The sequence below is a fragment of the Sorex fumeus genome, unplaced genomic scaffold, assembly GCF_029834395.1.
Source record: "Sorex fumeus unplaced genomic scaffold, SorFum_2.1 ptg000122l, whole genome shotgun sequence".
In the NCBI taxonomy this organism is placed as follows: Eukaryota; Metazoa; Chordata; class Mammalia; order Eulipotyphla; family Soricidae; genus Sorex; species Sorex fumeus.
Window position 1 is genome coordinate 62,990,144 of NW_026606179.1, and position 18,735 is coordinate 63,008,878.

At 66.8% G+C, this 18,735-nt stretch overlaps 1 protein-coding gene across 1 annotated transcript in view; it reads left to right on the top strand.

The window, feature by feature from the left end:
• Window positions 1-11,518, top strand: part of JPH3 (junctophilin 3) — a 111,082-nt gene extending 99,564 nt beyond the window's left edge. Inside the window, exon 6 of the mRNA XM_056136981.1 lies at window positions 11,507-11,518. The gene's annotated coding sequence lies outside the window, so the exon portion shown is untranslated. The remainder of the gene's footprint in view (window positions 1-11,506) is intronic.
• The last annotated feature ends 7,217 nt before the right edge of the window (window positions 11,519-18,735 follow it).

The window sequence follows — 18,735 nt, forward strand, 5'->3', positions numbered from 1 at the left end:
GTCTTCCCCGTTGCAGAACCCTCCCTGGGCCGAGCAGAGGACCGGCGAGCCGCCGCCCTGGGCTGCAAGCGCATGGCCTCGCCCCATCGTGTGTCCGTCTAACCCAGCCGCAGCACCCAGCCCAGGGCACAGACCTGGAGTGAGAGCGGGTGGGAGTGAGTCGGGCCAGGAGAGCGTGTGTGTCTGTGGTCTCGGTGTGTCTACACGTGTCCCATGTCTGTCTGCATGTGTGTGCTTCTGCTGTGGGTCCCTCACTGGGACAGGGAGCAGAGCTGTTGGGTGCCTGTCTGGTCCCCAAGCCAGAGGACAGTTGCGGGCATGAGGACAGAGGACAGCATGTGGTGAGCCGGGGCCAGGCACTCACCTCTGCCCTCCACAGACACGGCACATCCGGGCCCCACCAGCTCCAGGCCCTGCCCTGGGGAGTGAGGGTGTGGGGGGCCCTGGAGGTGCTGCCTGCCCCTGGGAAAGGGCGCATCTGTTTCTGACCCCGCTCCGTGGTAAGTGGGGCTGGGGGCTTGGGGAGGCGGGAGCCGCTCCCTGCACGGTGCTCTGGAAGCCGGCCTGCGGCAGAGCCTGTTTTTCGGACTTTCCACTTTTCTTTCACCCAGAGCTGCTTTTCATCAAAACCTGGAAATATTTATCTTAACATTCTTCCTATAATTGGAAACGGTCTCCTGTTTTCTGGGGTGCTTCCTGTTGTGTAAGAGCCCAGAGGCACCTGGATTGGAGTCCCCACGGTCACCACACACCCTGCTGTCCCCAGACTGGGCACCCCTCAGCACCCAGACCTGCCAGGGACCCCGCTGGGATAGGCTCAGCAGTGACCCCACGGAGGAGGCCACGAGAGGAGGCCAGGGAAGGAGGCCCCCGTCCCATCCTCAGGAGGTCTGATGGTGGAGGAGCGGGCATCCTACCTGCATGGCCTGTAGCCTGCCCTTCCCCTTTGGATGCAGTTTCCTAGGCGCTCCCGGGATCCCGGGTACAGCCTGGACATGCTGGAACAGGAGTCTCTGGCCCCTCAGGGACATGGACAGGCATTGACCAATTGTTTCTGGACACTAAGCCCCCCTTTTTTTTTGCAGTGGGGTGGGGGCACATCAGCAGAACTCGGAGGCTGCTCCCAGCTCTGAGTTTTGGGGGTCCCTCTCAGGGGGGCTGGGCATCCGGCACCATCTCTCCAGCCCCTAGAAACCCCTTTCCAGTGAAGATGTCAACCTGAGGCAGGGCCAGAGGGTGTGAGGAGCTGACTTTCATGGGGACAGGCGACACCCGGAGCCTGGGTGGTTAAGGCATGCAGGGTGTGTGAGCTGGGCAGTGGGGCCAGGCCTCAGCCCCTGGCCGGTTGGGCTCTGACCCTGCTGTGCTCGGTGTGGTCGAGGTGCCCGCGCCTGACTGGGTTCCGAATCAGGAGGCCCTGGCAGCTTCCGGCTCCACCCTGGGCCGAGCCGCCGTGAGGGAGAGGTTGTGGGCTGGTCACCTGGCACCCGGCTGTTTCACCTGGAACATTCTGGCCTTGGGCGGGTCTTCCGGTGAGTGTCTCCCTCCCGAGCCCCGGACGGCCTACCCAGACGGGCTGGGACTCTGGAGCATGAATTGGGTGCGAGGACCTGACCAGGACAGAGGCTGGCGGGTAGAGGCAGCACTTGCCAGCGTCTAGGCTGCGCGACCAGCCCCAGCCAAGGAGAGCATCTGTCTCTGCTCCCATCCCTGCTCCCCCATGCAGGGCTTGCCCCAAGGTATCGCGTAGCCGACCATTGTCATTATCATTGGTGCTTGAGAAAGATTGGTGGATGGATGGTGGATGATGGTGAGTGGATGGATGGTGTGTGGAAGGCGGGTGGTTACTGGGTGTGGGAAGTTGGTTCAACCTATACTGAGTGTCACAGTTCTTGGAAGGTGTTTTTTCTGCCTCTAAGTGTGATGTGGTTCCTCTGGTTCACTGCATCATGCTAGTGTGCTGACGAGACCCCAGCCCCATCCTGGAGGGTGTGGGCACCCCACTCCTGTGCTGACCCCAGCAAGTGGCCCCTGAGAGGCACCTTTCCCACCCCAAGGACACAAGCCTGGGATCGCCCCTGGCCCCAGCTCTTGTAGAGGGCCTGCCAGGTGCTGCCCGCATGCAGGGTCTCAGGGCAGCTGTGCCCTCACACAGCCCCAGGGAACTGGGCAGGCCGGGGGTGGCCTGTGCTCGGGGGTGGGAGGCCCCAGGAAAGCAGAGGGAGCAGGCGGGAAATGAGTCTCCTCGGGGTGTCTGAGGGGACCCTCGTGCCCAGCCCGTCGGGGCCCTTAGCAGGGGAGAGGGGGTGATGCCCAGCACCCCTCAGGCCTGGCAGCATGGGCAGGGGCTCTGGTATGGACCTGGAGACTGGGACTGCCCACATCTCTGGTGGACACATTTCCAGGCTTCTGTGCCATCACTGATCTGATGGGAGCCGGGACTCAGGAGCCTGAGGTCTGTAGGGGGCCCCCATGTTCTGGGGGACCATGGGAGCAGGCCTGCATCTGGCCGTACCCCGTGGCCTGCAGCGTCTCCGGGAAGGCAGGTAGGACCGACTCCACCCTGGCACCAGCTCCCAGACAGCCCTGCACCATGTCGGACACCCGGAATTCCCTCCTGCTAGGCTTGCCGTGGCCACCAGCCAGTCGGGACGCCCACGTCCTCCCCCCGTACGGCCCACGTGGCACTTGGGTGAGGGTGAGGGGGTGACTGGGGGGGGTAACGGGGTGCATGGGGCTCTGATAGAGGGTTCGGGGGCTTCGCCTAGAGGTGAGGAAGGGCCTGCTCAGGCCGTCCGCAGTTCGCATGGAGGGAGCCCGGGGCCGCCCCCTCCCTGCCTGGAGCGCAGCCTGACCCTGACACGGGGCGGGGGCGGGGGCTTGGGATGGCAGCTCCCAGTCCCATCCGTCACTGCCCCTCGCGCCCATCTGGGGCGTCGGATTGCAGCCCAAAGGCTCTGCCCCAGTCAGAGGCCCAGCGAGGTCTGCCGGGACCCTCAGTGACCCAAGGGACCCACAGCCTGAGGATCCTAGAGGCCAGGCAGGGAGGTCAGCAGGGACGAGTCGGGGTGTCGAGGGAGCTTGGAACCCTGAGTCCATGGGGCCAGTGCCCGGCCTGCCTTACCCTGCCCTGTCCCGGCAGCTCCTGGCCTGTCAGCCCCTCACCCCGTGTGTGGTTCTCAGTGCTGCAGGGGGGGTCCCCCGACCCCACCCCTGCTGAGTCACGGTGTTGGCACAGGGACCGGGTCCACAGACCATGCTCCAGTGGCTGGACAGTCAGTCCTGAGCGGTCATCGGACCTGGGGCTGCCCCACCCTCCAACTGCTGAAGGTGAGGTGAGGAAAGGGCCCCGGGAAATGCTTGCCCGGGCTGATGGCACCAACGGGACCAGCCCAGCTGCCCCACCGCCGCCTCTAGACCTGGCACTGCCACCCACCCGCTTCCTCAGCAGAAAATGCTCCCATATGCCCCGCTGCCACCGTGGGCCAGGGCTGGCTGGAGGCATGGGCTCAGGGCACCTGGGCCTGCCCCCAGTGGGCACCCTGCTCAGAGCCGGGCTGGGCAAGGAGGCTGGAGAGTCTCAGAGGCCGTCGAGGGGTGCTTATGACTCACGAAGGATCCCTCACCAGGGTGACCGGGGCCAAGCTGTGAACACAGCCACCCCCAGGACCCACAGCCACCCGGGACCCCACAGCCACCCCCGGAGACCTACAGTCACCCTAGGACCTACAACCACCCTCAGGACCACAGTCACCCCCAGGACCCACAGCCACACCCAGGACCCCACAGTCACCTCCGGGACCCCACAGTCACCCACCCATGCCACAGCCACATCCCCCAGACCCACAGCTGCCCCCCTGCACCCCCCGTGCAGCCTCTCAGACTCCAAGGTGCCCTCTGGGCTCCAGCCTGCCCTGGGGCAGCCCCTGACTCAGCTCCCAGCCCCTCAGGCCCACACTCGAGCCCAGACCCCACCAGGACAGAGTTTTGGCCCTTCCCCCAGGCACATCTGGTTGTGGGGAGGCGGCCCCCCACATCCTGCCTGTGGCTGATGTCATGGCCCGGCTCGGGGTGCGGGCAGGGCCCTGACGTCTGCGCTGAGGAATCCAGGGCCAGCCTGGGAAGCTCTTCACTCGCCCTCTCTCATCTCTGGCCATCCTCCTCCCAGTCTGAACAACCCCATCCCTCACCCCGACTTAGGAAGCTTCTCAGCCGGGGAGGTCCCTCCCGGGGCAAGTGGCAAAGCCTCCAGTGCTGAGACAAGGGTTTCTGGGCCCCAGTGGCAGGGGTGTGTCCCGAAGGGCAGGAGGGGCAGGAGCAGGACATTGGCCCTGGTCCCTGAGGACAGACGAGGCATCTGTGAGCGAGGGATGTCGGCAGCAGTGCCCGGTACCCGGGCTGAGGCCCCCGGCCCAGCCACACCCCAGGTGATGTGGGCCACGGTGTCTGTCAGGGTTGGATTGTTGTTGTTCATTTTGCTTTGGGGGGTCACACCCGGTGATGCTCAGGGGTTCCTCCTAGCTCTGGGCTCAGAAACTACTCCTGGCAGGGCTTGGGGGACCACATGGGACGCTGGGGATTGAACCCTGATCAGGTGGTGCAGGACAAGTGCCCTACCCACTGTACTACCTCTCTGGCCCCCACGGTGCGTTTCCTGCTGACACACCATCACCACCACTACCATCACCTCCATCACCACTATCACCACCACCACCATCGCCATCATCACCACCACTATCACAACCACCTCCACCACCACCGTCACACCGTCACCTCCACAGGCACTTCTCCCTCACATCATTCTTATCTGTTCGTGGACACCCGTCGTTCAGGGCCTCCTGATGCTGATCTGGGGGACAGTTCCCTCTGGTCCAGGGAGTTGGCGCCCAGCATGGCGGGACTCCCCAAGCTTCCCCCTCGGAACGGGGCCTGTGTCACCGTGTCCTCTGCCCCGGCAGACCAGTGCCTGGGCCTGGGAGGCTGCTTTGTGTCCCTGGGGGGGGGGGGGGGGACTCGCTGAGCAGTCACTCAGGAGTAAACAGAGGCACTTCTGCCAGCTGCAGGACGGGGTGACTCAGGCGGCCTCAGGCTCGAGTTTCAGTGGCGCTTCCAGAATGCTGTGGCTTAGCACAGGACAGGCGGCCGCTCTGGGCCCTGAGCCCGTGGGAACCTCAGCCGCAGCCACCGCTGTGCTGGGGGCTGGGCGCAGCCTCAGGGCGTCTCTGCCCGGCTCAAGCGAGGGGACCCCGCATCGCAGGACTGCCCACGTGCCGCTTCCAGCCTCTCCGTGTTCTTCCCACTCGGGGCCCAGGAAACACCCCGAGGACTGCATCCCCGTTGAAGGGGCTGCACTGATGGCCGTGAGGTCCGGGCACTGGAGACCCTGGTGTGGCCCTTCAGTGCTCCTCCCCCTCAGAGCTGCTCTCAGGTGAGCACATGTCCCAGGTGGCCGGAAGCCGAACACTCTCACAGGTGCCACCGTGCGGTCCCCCAAAGTCCCTGCTCCCACTGTGGATCCTGGGCCTCCTTCAAGCCCGGGGTGTCACAGACAGGTGTGGTAGATCAGGCATGACAGGACAGGTGTGAGGTGTGACAGGACAGGTGTGTCACGACAGGTTCTGGGCAGGTGTCAGGGTCGGTGTTCTACTGGCCCTCCTGGGCCCCCGGGCCCCTGGACACCCCTCTGGAAAGGAGTCTCCATCGCTTGGCACTAGAACACTGGGATTCAGGGCCACTCACCGAACAGAAGACGAAGGCCAGAGGAGCGCTGGCCACAGGACACGGGGGCACGGGGAGCGCCCCGGGGGGAGTGCAGCTGCCACAGACATGACGGGGGTCTGGGGGCATCTGAGATGGTGTCGGGGATTCAGAATGGCAGGTCTGGGGACTGGGGGCCTCCCTTCACCCCACATCCACCCTGCAGAGGCTGGGGTCCCCCGGGAACTGCTGAGGTCCTTACCAGGCTCCGCTCGCAGCCAGAGCTCCTCTGGTCACAGCCCCTGTCGTGGGGGCCCTGGGCTGTGGGGGCACAGGAGCAGTGAGCAGTATCTGGCTACAGCATGAAGCCCAAGAGTGGCCAGGAGTCCAGCCCCGGGGGCCAGCCAGCCCTGCATGCCGGGGGCCTGTCGGTCACATGGGGTCCGTGTGGCGGTGCAAGCCCTGGGGCGTGGGGAGCTGGAAGGCTTCCTGGAGGAAGGGGAGGAGGCTCCCCTCAGCCTGACTCCAGAACTGACTTGGCACTTTCAGGGTCTGCGTATAGAAGGTTCTAGATGCTTCCAGCTGTGGGGCTTGGAGGCTACCAGGCTGCTGTCCCAGGATGCCCAGCACTGATGTCCGTGGGCCAGGGACTGGGCAGTTCCCGGGCAGGCCCCCATCAGCTCTGCGCCCCAGGGCTCTGACTTTCGGGTTTCCCCACCTTGGGGTGACCCTGGAGTGCGGGGGAATGTGCTTCTTCCGACAGACCCGGGGCTCAGAGCCAGCCCTACCCCCATTTCCTCCTACACTGATTCTGGGTCTGCCAGGCACACAAGGTTGTTCCAGAAGCTTCTTTCAGTCTGAGCATGGCAGCCTGCAGGGCACAGAGGCGGCCAGTTGGCCTTTCTGGGGTGCTGGGCCCCAGCACCCAGGCTGTGGGGGCTGCATGAGGGCCGGGCCCCCTGAGGCCGTACAGCCCTGGCATCACACACGGGAACATGGGCTGACACGCGTGTGTGCACGGCCTTCCAGGAGGTGGCGGCAGGCCCAGCCCCCCGCTTTCCATCACTTCACTCGGAAAGATCTGAAGGTGCCGCGTGCTGCTGGCCAGCGGCCTGGACTGGAGGGGAGGAAGCGTCCAGCCACCGGGCAGCAGCCCTGGTTCCTGCAGGCGCTGGCCAGACCCCGCGTGGGAGGGGCACCGCCCAAGCTCTCCACGCACACGCACACGCACACGGCCTGTCGCCACTTTGCTGTGGGCACGCACACACAGTCACCACGTGTTGCACGCATGTGCGGGGGAGCATTTCTAATCCGGGTGCCCAGATTTGAGGCGTGTGCACAGATTTGAGGCGTGTGCTGCCTGCGTGTATATGCTGGGCATCCTGAGTTACAGGCGTGGACTCACAGTGGGTCCCTCACACGTATGTTCCGTGTGCACATGTGCGTGCACTGCATGCATGGACAGGGCTGGTGTGCCCACATGCACGTGTGTGTGCTGTGCCTTCACATGCATTCACATGTGCTATGTGCCACACGCCATGGTGTGTGCACGGACCCCACGCCTGTCTGTGTGCTGTGTGTCCTCCCGGCGTGCGCCTCTGCCACACGCATATGCAGGAGTATGAAGCGCAGGTCACACACAGGCCCGTGCCCTGCCTGCCAACCCACACAGCTCCGGCCTCCAGACTTGGCCCGACCCTGTCCTGGCTGATGGCAGAAACACAGGCAGTTTGAGTCACAGATGGAAAACACTTCCCGTGTTTCCAGGGAGGACGCCGCCAGGGGCCCTCATGCCTGGCCTCAGCCTCCCTCCCACCAGCTGCCCTCACCCTGACCGCACACACCCAGATCAGGGCAGGGGCCCCGCAGGCAGTGCCCCTCAGCCACAAGATGCCCGGGTGGCCCCGGTGTACTCTGACCCCAGGAAGGGCCAGGCTCGGTGCTTCACTCCCACCTCGGTGCCCGTGTGGCCACGTAGCCGGGGTGGCTCTCAGCATCGCGGACCCATAGCCGGGCGCGTCCCAGACGCTCCTTGAGTTTTCCTGGCCTGGGCCGGGGGTCGTGCCTGCAGCCGGCCAGGAGGATGGCATGCCTGTCCCTCGCCATCGGCCTGGGCCTGCGGAGCTGCTGGGGGTGTGTGAGACTCTCGGCCCCCTGGAACAGGGTGGGTGGGTTATGGGGGCAAGAGTCAGTCTGCACCCCGAGCTGCAGCTGAGTGGCCGTCATGTGGTGCCGGGGCCGCTGGAGTGAGCCCCCACCCCAGGGCCATTCCCCAGCCCATCGACGCCCCAAGGACAGTGAGGCAGGACTCGCCCCCAGCACGGTCGGAGTCCAGCTGGCGGGGCCCAGCACCCTGAGGCCCCAGCGCAGAGCCTTGGCTGCCCCGCCGCGTCCCTGGAAGAGCGGAGGGGTCAGAGCTGGGGCTCTTGGGGGCCGGAGGCAGGAAAGGGATTAGCCCTGGCTCCCGCCCAAGCCTGTACCCAGAGTCCATCCCCACAGCCCAGCTGGAGAATGAACTCAGCGACCCCCGGCCCCCAGCCCCCACCCTTGATGTCCCTGGAATACGCCTGAGGGAGGTGCAGCCCTAGGACCCACATGGACCCCGAGAGCAGTAGGAGCACGGGGACCCTGTGGGGACGGAACGCCTCAGCAACAGGCCTCACTCCTCCTCCCCAGAGGACCCCCGAGCAGCCCCAACCCAGGGACCCGGGCAGCTGGGGGCTCCGAGCTGGAGCCAGGCTGACCCTCCCCAGGCCCTTCAGCCGGCAAGTCCTCAGGGGTCTGGTGAGTCACTGAGGCTGGGGCGAACCCATCCTGGGGGGCTAGCGGTGCTGTGGACACTGCCCACCTGGGCTGGCAGGTAGACCCAGGTACACGCGTGTGTGCCTGTGTGAGCTGGTATGCGTGCACATGAGAGCCTGTGTGCCCGTCTGTACCCATGCATGCCGGTGTGTACCCGTCTGTGCCCATGTGTGCCCATCGTGCCCATGTGTACCCATCTGTGCCTAGTGTGTGCTCATCTGTGCCCATGTGTGCCCGTGTACCATACATGCCCATGTGTCCTGCCAGTGAGGCACACACACTCTTTCTCATCATGTCCACAGCCCAGCTGTGAATCTGGGTGGGTACAGCCCCTGGTGGGAGTGCAAGACCCCCAGCCCCAGGCAGCAGGACCCTGGGATGTGGGGACTCGGGCAGATGGCGTTCAAGGACTTGTGCTGACTCTTACACTCCGCTAGTCACGGGCGAGCACCAGAGTCTTCTGGAAACTGCTCTGTGGTGAAATAGGGAGGCAGGTGCCTGTGTGGGGGAATCTGTGACCCCGGGCCGACAGGGATCCTCCTGGCGGGGGGCCAGAGATGCCACAGCGGGGGACTTGGGAGCGGCCGGTACCTGTCTGGCCAGCAGGAAGCACAGCTCTCTTGATGGAGTTACTCTGGGTCTGCAGCCTGGTGTGTGGTGTAGTGGGCAGCGCACTTTGCCCCCACAAACCTGTTCTTTGGGGCTTTCCAGCAATTCCCGCCGGAGCCACTGGGGGCACCAATGAGGGCACAGGTTGGGGTCACCCATGGGGTCCCTCTGGGGTCACCCAGGCGGGGCTTTACGGGGGCGGGGGCTCCGCGGTCAGCTTCAGAACTCCCCTCAGGGGCTCTAGCAAGCAGGACAGACCCCACATCCCCCCTGCGCTGGCCTCCCACTGGGGACAGGTGTGGACAGGCTGACTGGGCCCTCCCTGGCCCCCATCCGACAGGCTGCTGCACCCCACACCCCGGGCCCCCGTGTCCTCCCTGGGCCCCAGCCCCAGGCCCCACGGCCACTCCCCGTCCTGTGTCGTCATTCCCAGCAAGACCGTCCCCCAGCCCTGACACTGGAGCCGTGCCCGACGCGCGAGGCCAGGTGGGCCCCACTCACTCGGACCCCTGAGACAGCTCCTGTATGGCTGTCCCCCAGTCCTGGGGGCGGGTGCAAGGGTCTGCCCGAGGCCAGCCATCCTCCAGGGACACTGCCCCCAGAGTGTGTCCGAGCAGATGGACGGGGTGCTCAGCCCAGAGTCCCCCACGGCACCTCGCTGCACCCAAAGGGTCTCCCTCACTCCAGGGATCTTGGGGTGCCGCACGCCAGTGAAAGGGAGAATGCCCCGTGCCTGGCCCGTCCCTTCCCCGACGCCCCTCTCTGGGTGCCCTGGCAGGGACTCGGGACGCCCCCGCCTGCCTGTCCAGCCTGGCCCCCGTTGCCATGTGAGGCAGGAGCCCGGTCCCCCGCCGTGCCTGCCCGCGGCCTGCCTGTGTCGGGGCACCTTGGTGCCCAGCCAAGCCCCGTGCTCACGTCCCCCCGACCCCTGAAGCTGAGACCTGCAGCTGGTCAGTGTGCTGAGCGTGAGGGAGGGCCCGGGGTCCCCTGGCCGAGCCCACGCAGTGCTGGGGCCCTGGAGGCTGCAGGAGCGGCGTCACCATCTTCACTGCCCGTCACTGTCCCCATCACCATCGGGACCATCACCACCACTCAGTGTCCCTTCAGAGCCTGAATCATAGGGAAAATCTTGCTCTTCTCCCTGAGTTCGTAGCACCCACAGAGCACCGCTCGTGCTGGCTGGCGTGGGTGCTGGCTCGGCGGTGGGTGCTGGCTGGTGGTGGGTATTGCCCGGCAGTGGGCATTTGCTGGCAGTGGGTATTGCCCGGCGGTGGGTATTGCCCGGCTGTGGGTACTGGCTCGGCGGTGCTTGGCCATTGCTGCTGTTCTCGACAGTCCTGCCGGGCTATACTGGCCCCTCTCAGCCCTGGTCACGGTGCTGCTAGATCTTGTTTGCCGTCTGGGCCGGGGTCGGGACACGTCCAGTCCTGCAGCTGGGCTGCAGGCGGGTCGCGGTGGGGCTGAGGTAGGTGTGGCCTCCCGCCAGGAAGCCCACGAGGAGAGACCCCGCCGGGCTGAGGGTGGGCACCGGGTGCCAGGCGCGTGCCGAGAGGTGGAAGCCGAGGGCTGTGTGGGGGATGAGGCTGTGGCTGGTGAGGGGGTGGCACGTGGGGGATCTGTGTGAGCGCAGTCCCCCCTCACGCCCACCCAGAACCCTAGACCGCTGAGAACGGAGGCAGTGACCCCACGCTGCGGCAGCCCCACCTGAACCCGGTGAGCCAGGCTTCCGGAGAGGAAGCCGATGTTATTCTAGGCTCGGCCTCCAGTGCTCGCCAGGAGGGCTGGGAGCGATCCAGCACTTACTGAAGTGCAGCGGCCGCGGCGGACAGACGGGGGGGGGGGGGGTCACGGGAGGGGGGCAGCTGGAGGCAGGGCAGGAGCCTGCCGGGGGCGTCTGCAAGCCCTGGGGGTCCCGCTCCCCTGGGGGCCGGGAAGTCGCTGTTGGGCTACGTGGGTGGATCTCACCTCGGGCCGCTGGCCTTGGGGAAGGGTCGGCAGCTCTGTCCAGCTGCATGGGCAGGGCCAGGGCTGCCCTGGAGCCACCCACGCAGGAGAGATGCTGAGGCTCCTCCCCCCGCTCTGTGCCCTGCCAGCAGTGACCGGGACAGGCATGAGGTGAGGCCCGGGCTGATGGGCGGGCTGGGGGCAGCCACACATACACGTGTGTTCCCCTGTGTTCACGTGTGTTTCTGCACACTCACGCCCCACATGCATATGCACTCGCCAGTGAACACACGTGCAGACGAGCCTACGCCATGCGTGAACACTCGTGAGCGCAGAGTGACGGTGAGACCTTTGAAGGCCCCTGTTACCTCTAGTCCTGGAGTGCTGCCTGGAGGAGGCATCACCTGTGGAAAGCAGGGAGCGTGGGGAGGGCCTGGGGTTCCTGGGGGACACCGGGAGACCGAGCAGGGCATCAGCCGGCCAGGCGTGGGGAAAAGCTGCTGGTGCCAGAGCCGGTGGCGACTGGCAGACTCACCTGTCCCGGGGGCCGAGAGGCTCCAGCCAGGCCGGGGCCGGGCCGCGGGCAGGACGCGTGCCCGGGAAGCCGCCGCATTCTTGGGGAGGAATGTTGGCCGAGCCGGCGCCAGGCTGCAGCGCGGGGCTGCACAGTGAGGTCATTCAGGCCGGCCCAGGTGCTGGGGCGGCCGCACAGACACGCCTCAGTGGGCCTGGACGCTGCAGCCCTCGGGACGCGCAGCCGGCCACGCCGGACACTGGCGGCCACAGCTGCCGCCCGCGCCCGGCCCCGCCTGAAAGGGCCCATTCATGACCAGCCGCAGCTTGGGTTTCCGCGATCGGCCTCCCGCCACGGGCTGGCCTGCGCCCGTGCTGCCAGCACGGCACGGAGGAGCCCGTCACCACAGCAGACGGGGAAACTGAGGCATGGTCACGCGATGGGGGGAGGGTTGGACCGGGACCGTCGGCTCAGACTCCCAGAGGGGCTCTGGCTGCCCCGTGCTGGCCCTGAGCTGCCCCCAAGCCCCCAACAGGACAACCCGGGTTGTCTGACGGGGGACACAGGGCAGGGCCCTCCCCGAGCACTGGACTCGGAGCAGAGCCCCACTCAAGCAAGGCTGCTCCCCTCACCCGCAGGCCTTCTCCGGGCTGGGCATGGGCCTGCGGGGGTGGGGTCCTGAGCAGTGGGAGAGTGGCCAGGGGCGGGGTGGTGGGGACACGGGGCTCAGCCGGGGGACTGCTCTGCCCCTCGGCCAGCACCTGGCCCCGCCCCTCCCTACCCACCCCGCCCCTCCACCTAGCCCCGCCCCTTCTTTCCCCACCCCGCCCCCTCCTCCTTTCTCCCACCCTCCTGGCTCTGAGGTCTCCGGAAGGCAAGTTGGCTGGAAGGCAAAGCTGGTTCCTGCCCTTCTGTGTCCTCAGACCCTGTGGAGACAGGTGTGCGGGCATAAGTGTGAGGGAACAGGTGTGAGACGTAGGTGAGGGGCACATACAAGGAAGAGGTGTGAAGGAACAGTTGGAGAGACAGGTGAGAGGGACAGGTGTGCAGGCATGGGTGCCCCTTGGGGAGAGGGTCTCCACGTGTGAGGCTCCCAGGGGTTCCAGGGCCCCTCTCCTCCCCCTCCCCTTCCGAGCCCAGGCTGGTGTCCCCCAGACCCTGCGCCTCTCAGCCCAGTTCTGGTGTCCAGCTGGCCAGAGGGCCGCGGTCACTGAGGACCACACGGCTGCACACCGTGCTGGGGCCTGGCACATCTACTGGACAGTGGAGCATGCCCACGAGGCGGGTCGGCCGGTGCCCATAAGGTGGGGGTCAACCTAGGGCAGGGGGTTCCCAAGGGCCAAGTGGGTCCTTTGTGACACTCGGAAAGGGCCCAAGTCGTGAAGGGGAGTCCCTGCCAGGGCCTCGGGGGCTGGAAACCTGAGCGGGTCTTCAGCTGGTCCCGGGGTGGACCGGCCAGGTGGGAATCGCTGATTGGTTCTGGGGTGGATTCTGTCTCCCCCAGCCTCAGTTTCCCCATTTGAGGAGCCTCACTCCAGTCTTCGGAGACGGGGTCCCACCACAGCCACAGCCATGGTCCAAGCGCCCACGTCCAGCCCTCCGGTGCAGGGCACTGCTGCCCAGGCCCTGGGTGGAGTGTCCTTGGGTGCTGCAACAAGCCCACTGGTCCCTGGCACCGACGTCACGGAAGAGGGGGCCTGGTCCCGCTCACGGGGGGCGTGGCCCTGTGCCCCAGCGTCTCTGTCCCTGGGCACAGGGAGAAGGCGCTTCCCCGTGGGCACCGAGACCAGGGCTGTCCATCAGCGCGCCCAGAGCCCCAGACAGGCCCCCGTGGCTTCCCAGAGGAGCCCTGGGCTCGGGCCCTCGAAAGGCCGGCTGGGGCTACCCAGGGGCCCCGTCCCTGCTGCCAGCTGAGGGGACGGGCGTGCCTGCAGCACTCACCCTGCACACTCACTCTCACGCTCACACCTGCCACGATTCCCCACACTCCACTCACCCTGTGCATACTCACACCTGCGCACACACATCTTGCATTCACACCCTGCAACTCACACACCCTGCACACACACACCCTGATCCTGAACACTCACCCTGCATACTCACATGCCCTGCACACACTCACACACACCCTGACCCTGCATACTCACACTCCCTGTGCACACACCCCCACACACGCACACACACCCTGACTCTGCACACACACCCTGTGCACACACATACCCTGCAACTCCACACCCTTCACACTCACCCTGCATGCACACACCCTGCACACACACCCTGCACACACACCCTGACCCTGAACACTCACACACCCTGCACACACACACTCTGCATGCACACCCATTTCCTTTCACGCTGGACACACTCAGACAAATTCACGCCTCACCGATATACCCATAATACTCAGACACACACTCCACACATTCACACTAACACGTGTCTGCACTCACACACCTGGACACAGGAGAGTGTGTCCTCACACACATGCTAACCCATGTGCAGCCTCACTTCAGCGCTCTGGCTCTGCTGGACACATTTATGCATGACCTCCCACTCACACGTGTGCCCTGTGGCCCGGGTTGGCAGCCTGTTGGCGTGCAGTCAGGGGCCCTTCTGTCCCCAGGAGCCCCACTGCAGCCAGGGGGACCTGGGTCCAGGTGTCCACAGCGTTGGTCCAGGCCTGACCCGGGGCTCAGGCTGAGTTTGGGGTCGGTCAGTGCCGCAGCCCCCAGCCCCCAGCCCCGCTAGCTCCCTGGGCGTCAGAGCCGGGGTCCCACCCCCACACCCCGCAACAACCCCCCCGCCCCCGCCAGCACCTCGCCCCAGAAGGGGCCCCCAGGCGCCCCTGCCCTGTGGCCCCTCCCCGCGTCCCCGCCGCGCGTCCCCTCCGCGCGTCCCACTTGCTCCGATGACCCGCGCACGGGCAGGCAGGGCAGGGTCCGAGGGCGCGGGCGGGGCGCGGGCGGGGCCTGGAGCGACCTGGGCGCGGGCGGGGGGCGGCCCGGGCCCTGCTGCCCGCCCAGGGCCGGCGGGCGGGGCGGGTGCGCGCCGGGCGGGCCGGGCCGGATCGCCAGCGCGGCGCGGAGGCGGAGGTGAGTCGGGACCGCCGGCCCATTCATCGCGCGGCCACGGCCGAGCGGGCCGGGACCGGGCACGGGCGGGCCGGGCCGGGCCGGGCCGGGCCGGGCCGGGCCGGGCCGGGGCGCGCGGAAGGGCCGGGGCTGCCCGCGGACCCGCCGCCTCCTGCGCGCCGGCCGCGCCTCCGAGCTGCCACGTGTCGGGCCGCGCCGGCTGCGGGAAGGGGCGTCCAGGGGCCGCTGCGGCTGATGAGAGGGCGGGACCCCTGGGCCCAGTGCCCACGCCCTGCCGGACCCCGCCCGGACCCGTGCTGGCCGCCCCGTGCCGGACCCCGTGCCCGACCCCTGAGCCGCCCGCTGCCGCTGCCGCTGCCGGGGAGGAATCCGCTCCCAGCCCCGTGCGCTGCCCCTGGGATGCCGCCGGGCAGGGCGGGAGGCCAGGGCGAGGTGAGTGACCAGAGGCTGGTGGCCGGCAGCCCCCTGCGCCCTGCGCCTGGGGGGAGGGCCTGCCGCGCGTGTCAGCTAGAGGGGGCGTTGCCCTCACCAGAACCTTCCTCCAGGGACCCCCTCACCCTCTCCCTTGAGGGTCTGGGCTTCTCCCAGGCCAAGTGGGGGCTGACAGGGGCCGCTGCAGTCGGCCTGGGGGGTCCCGCCTGCGGGGCCGGGGCAGGGCCGGATGGGGGCAGGACCCCACCCTGCAGAGGGCAGGACCCCGGCACCCCAAGGCGGCACTGCTGGCCAGTGAGCCCTGCAGGCCCCTCGTCCCCCCACCACCACCGAAGCATCGGCCACACCCTCACGCGCCCATCCCTCCCCTCCCCTGCCCCTCCCCGGGGTCCCGCTGGCCCTTGGCACCCTCCTTCCCACTGGCTCTGGGGGCTTCTGTCCCTTCACTCCCTGCACCTCTGCCGGGGGCTGGGAGAAGCCCAGGCAGCAGGGGTCACCGACAAGCCACACACCCTGCAGCCGAGCCCCGGGGCTGTGCTCCCTGCAGGCGCCACCGTGTGTGCCCGTGCCCGTGTGCCCATGTGCCCGTATGGATGCTGTGCCATGTGTCCGTGTGCCCGTGTGCCTGGGTGCCGTGTACCGTGTGGACACGGTGCCATGTGCCTGTGGGTGCTGTGCCGTGTGCCGTGTGGTGCAAGGGCGTGGTTGGGGGCAGTCAGGAGTGGATGGGGTGGGCCCACGGGGGCCCCTTTCGCGCTGGACGGCAGAGCTGGGCGGAGGCTGGGACAGCCCAGCGGCCCCTTGCCTGACCTGCCGCCCAGGACACTCCGGGTCAGAGGCTGACACTGCCCCCACCCTGCGGTCACCTCAGTCCTACCCTGGTGCTGGCTCTGGCCGCGGTGTCACCAGCCCCGGGAGCCCCTCTGGGGGGGATGGTGACCAGGAAGACCGCAGGGGCCGGGCTGTTGGGGGATGAGGCCACTGCTCAGACCCGGGTGGGTGGGCCAGCTCTGACTCCTGCTACCACATGCTGGAAGCCCATGTGGGAGCTTTGAACCCCACGCTGGGCCGTGCGCTGGACATGTGGCTTGGACAGTCGGGGTGTGACCGAGCGGGACGTCCACGGCAGCCTGATGCAGGGCAATTGGCCTGGCCGCTGCCGTTCGCTGCAGTTCGGCACGGGGGTGCTAGGTCACTGAGTCACTCGATCACCACTTGGTAGATCACCAGTTACTGGGTTGCTAGGCTAGTGGATCATTCACTGGATTACTAGATCGTGGCCTATGGGGTTGGTGGACCACGAGGTGGCCAGACTACTGGGTTGTTGGGTTGCCGTGCTGGCGGTTAAGGGGTTTCCAGACAACTGGGGTATTGGGTTGGTAGGCGCTAGGCCGGTGGGTCAGTAGGTTGATCTGATAACCTGGGCTATTGGGTTACATACAGGTTTGCTTGTTTTGTTGGGGGCCACACCTGGCAGTGCTCAGGGCTGACTCCTGGCTCTGTGCTCGGGTCACTCCTGGCATTGAACCCCGCGCCCTCCCCGCTCTCCTGTGGCTCCAGCGCGATTCCTGGGTCTCTGGCGTCTGTGATGAAGGCAGCAGAGACGATTGTGTTGGAGCCCCAGGTGGCCTCAAGGTCACAAACCCCAGCAGGCTGTGCCCTGTGGCCCGGGTGTCACTGACCCACAGCCCTGGAGAGAGCCTCAGCGTGTGGTTTCCACACGCGAGGGACCCTCCCCGCTGTAGATCTGCCTCTCCCTCCAGGAAGCCTTGCTGGCCGCCTGCCTTCCATGGGTCATCGTCTCTCACAGCCTGATCTGCTCCCTGGGCGGGTCAAACCCACTCTCCCCCTCACCCGGGCCCACCCGCGCACGGCCCTCCTGAGAGGCTGCAGGCGTCCTCAGCGTGAGCCTGGTTTCCTGTGTCCTGCGCACGCTTCAGAACCCTTCCGCCACGGTGCCCAGGTCTTCCTCCGGGACGCGTGGGCCCCTGACCTCCAAGGTTCTTGGTTCCATCTGCCTTTGCCCCTGTACCCGCGTGCCCTCATCCGCCCTGGCCCCTGGCATGCCGGGCGTGGGTGGACAGCCTCTGCAATCTCAGTAAACATCTGGCCTTGGGGCCTGGCAGGAGCTGACCTGAGGGTGCCACCCGGCTGCCAGCGCAGCCGTGGATAAATACAGCCTAGCGCTGAGCAGCACCCCCGGCGGGCTCCCAGCGGAAGGCCGGCCGCCGGCCGCTCCGCAGGGTCACCTCAGGGCCCCGGGCCGTGTCATCTGAGCTCGCGGGAACGTGTGCTGCATTTAGCTCAGGAAGCGCCAGCCCTGCTTTTCTTGGCCCCTGCACTGTCGGTGAGGGCTCAGGGACGGTCGGGGCCGGGGTCCCTCCCGTGGGGAGCCGGTCTCCAGGTCAAGTGACAGTTCAGCCCCGTCAGCCCTGTCTCTCGGTGGTCGTGGGTTTCTGGGCTGCGTGCTGCTAGAAGACACAACTGGGCCTCACGAGGGCTCTCGTCTACACCCGCCCGGAAGGAAGCAGGTGGGGCCAAAGGGGTCTGTCTACACCCGCCCTGGGAGCGACATGCTTTGCTGCCCTGAGCCCTTCAGGAAGCAGTCCTGGGCTCGGTCACCGGCGATGCCGACGGGTGTCCCTCCAGGGCCACGCGCTCCCCTTCTGAGTCACCGTGAGGCCTGCTCTGGGCTCCATCCCCTGCCCTGGACCCCAGTCCCAGCCCTTGCTGCCCCCAAGCACACGGCCTCACTGCATCTGACACGTGGCTCAGGGCAGGAGTCCAGGCGTGGGGGTCGGAGTGGGGAGGGACGGTGGGTGGAGGGTGGACAGACAGACGGACAGTGGACAGGTGGTGGGTGGATCTGGGGCCAGCAGTGCCTCAGTTTCCCCTCTATGGTGGGACCTTCTTTGCCCTCCGCTGGAGTGGCCAGTACCATTCACACGTGCTCAGATACGCAGGGCCACGTATGTGCTGCGCGCACACACATACCACTCTGCTCTCGTGCATGTGCTTGCTTCTGCTGTGCCCCTCCACATCTACACACACAACTACACAAACTCATCCGCACATCCGCAGCCACACACACGTCACACAACCACACGCATACGCAGTCAGAAGCACACAGTCACACACGCTCACTTGCGAAATACAATCACACACATATCAATCTCACACACACACGCACACGCACACACGCACGCACGCACGCACCAGCGTGTTTGGCCCTGCCGAGCACAGACGTGGCTGAGTTCTTGGGGACTGTGAGAAGCTAATTCAAAGCAGCTGGCCGGAGGCTGGCGGGGGCGGGGCGAGGCCAGCCTTCCGGGAGGAGGCCGGAGTGGGGGCAGCGGGCAGGGGTGCCAGTGCCACTCACCTGGGGCCTGGCCCAGTGCAGCGCCCCTCCCCGGCCTCCTGCAGAGACCCCGCTGGGAGCCCTCAGTCTGGGCTCTGAAGGAAAGGGGCCGGCCAGGGGCCACTGCTTCCAGAACCTTCTGGGCTGTGCTGAGATGCTTCTGGGGGCTTTTCCGAGCAAGGGAGCACACAGCCAAGGTCAGCCTGAGGCAGCGCAGGTGGTGTCCCCGTGGGCACGGGCTCTGCCACTGGACAGGTTCTTCGTCCCTGCTTCCTGCAGCTTTTTGT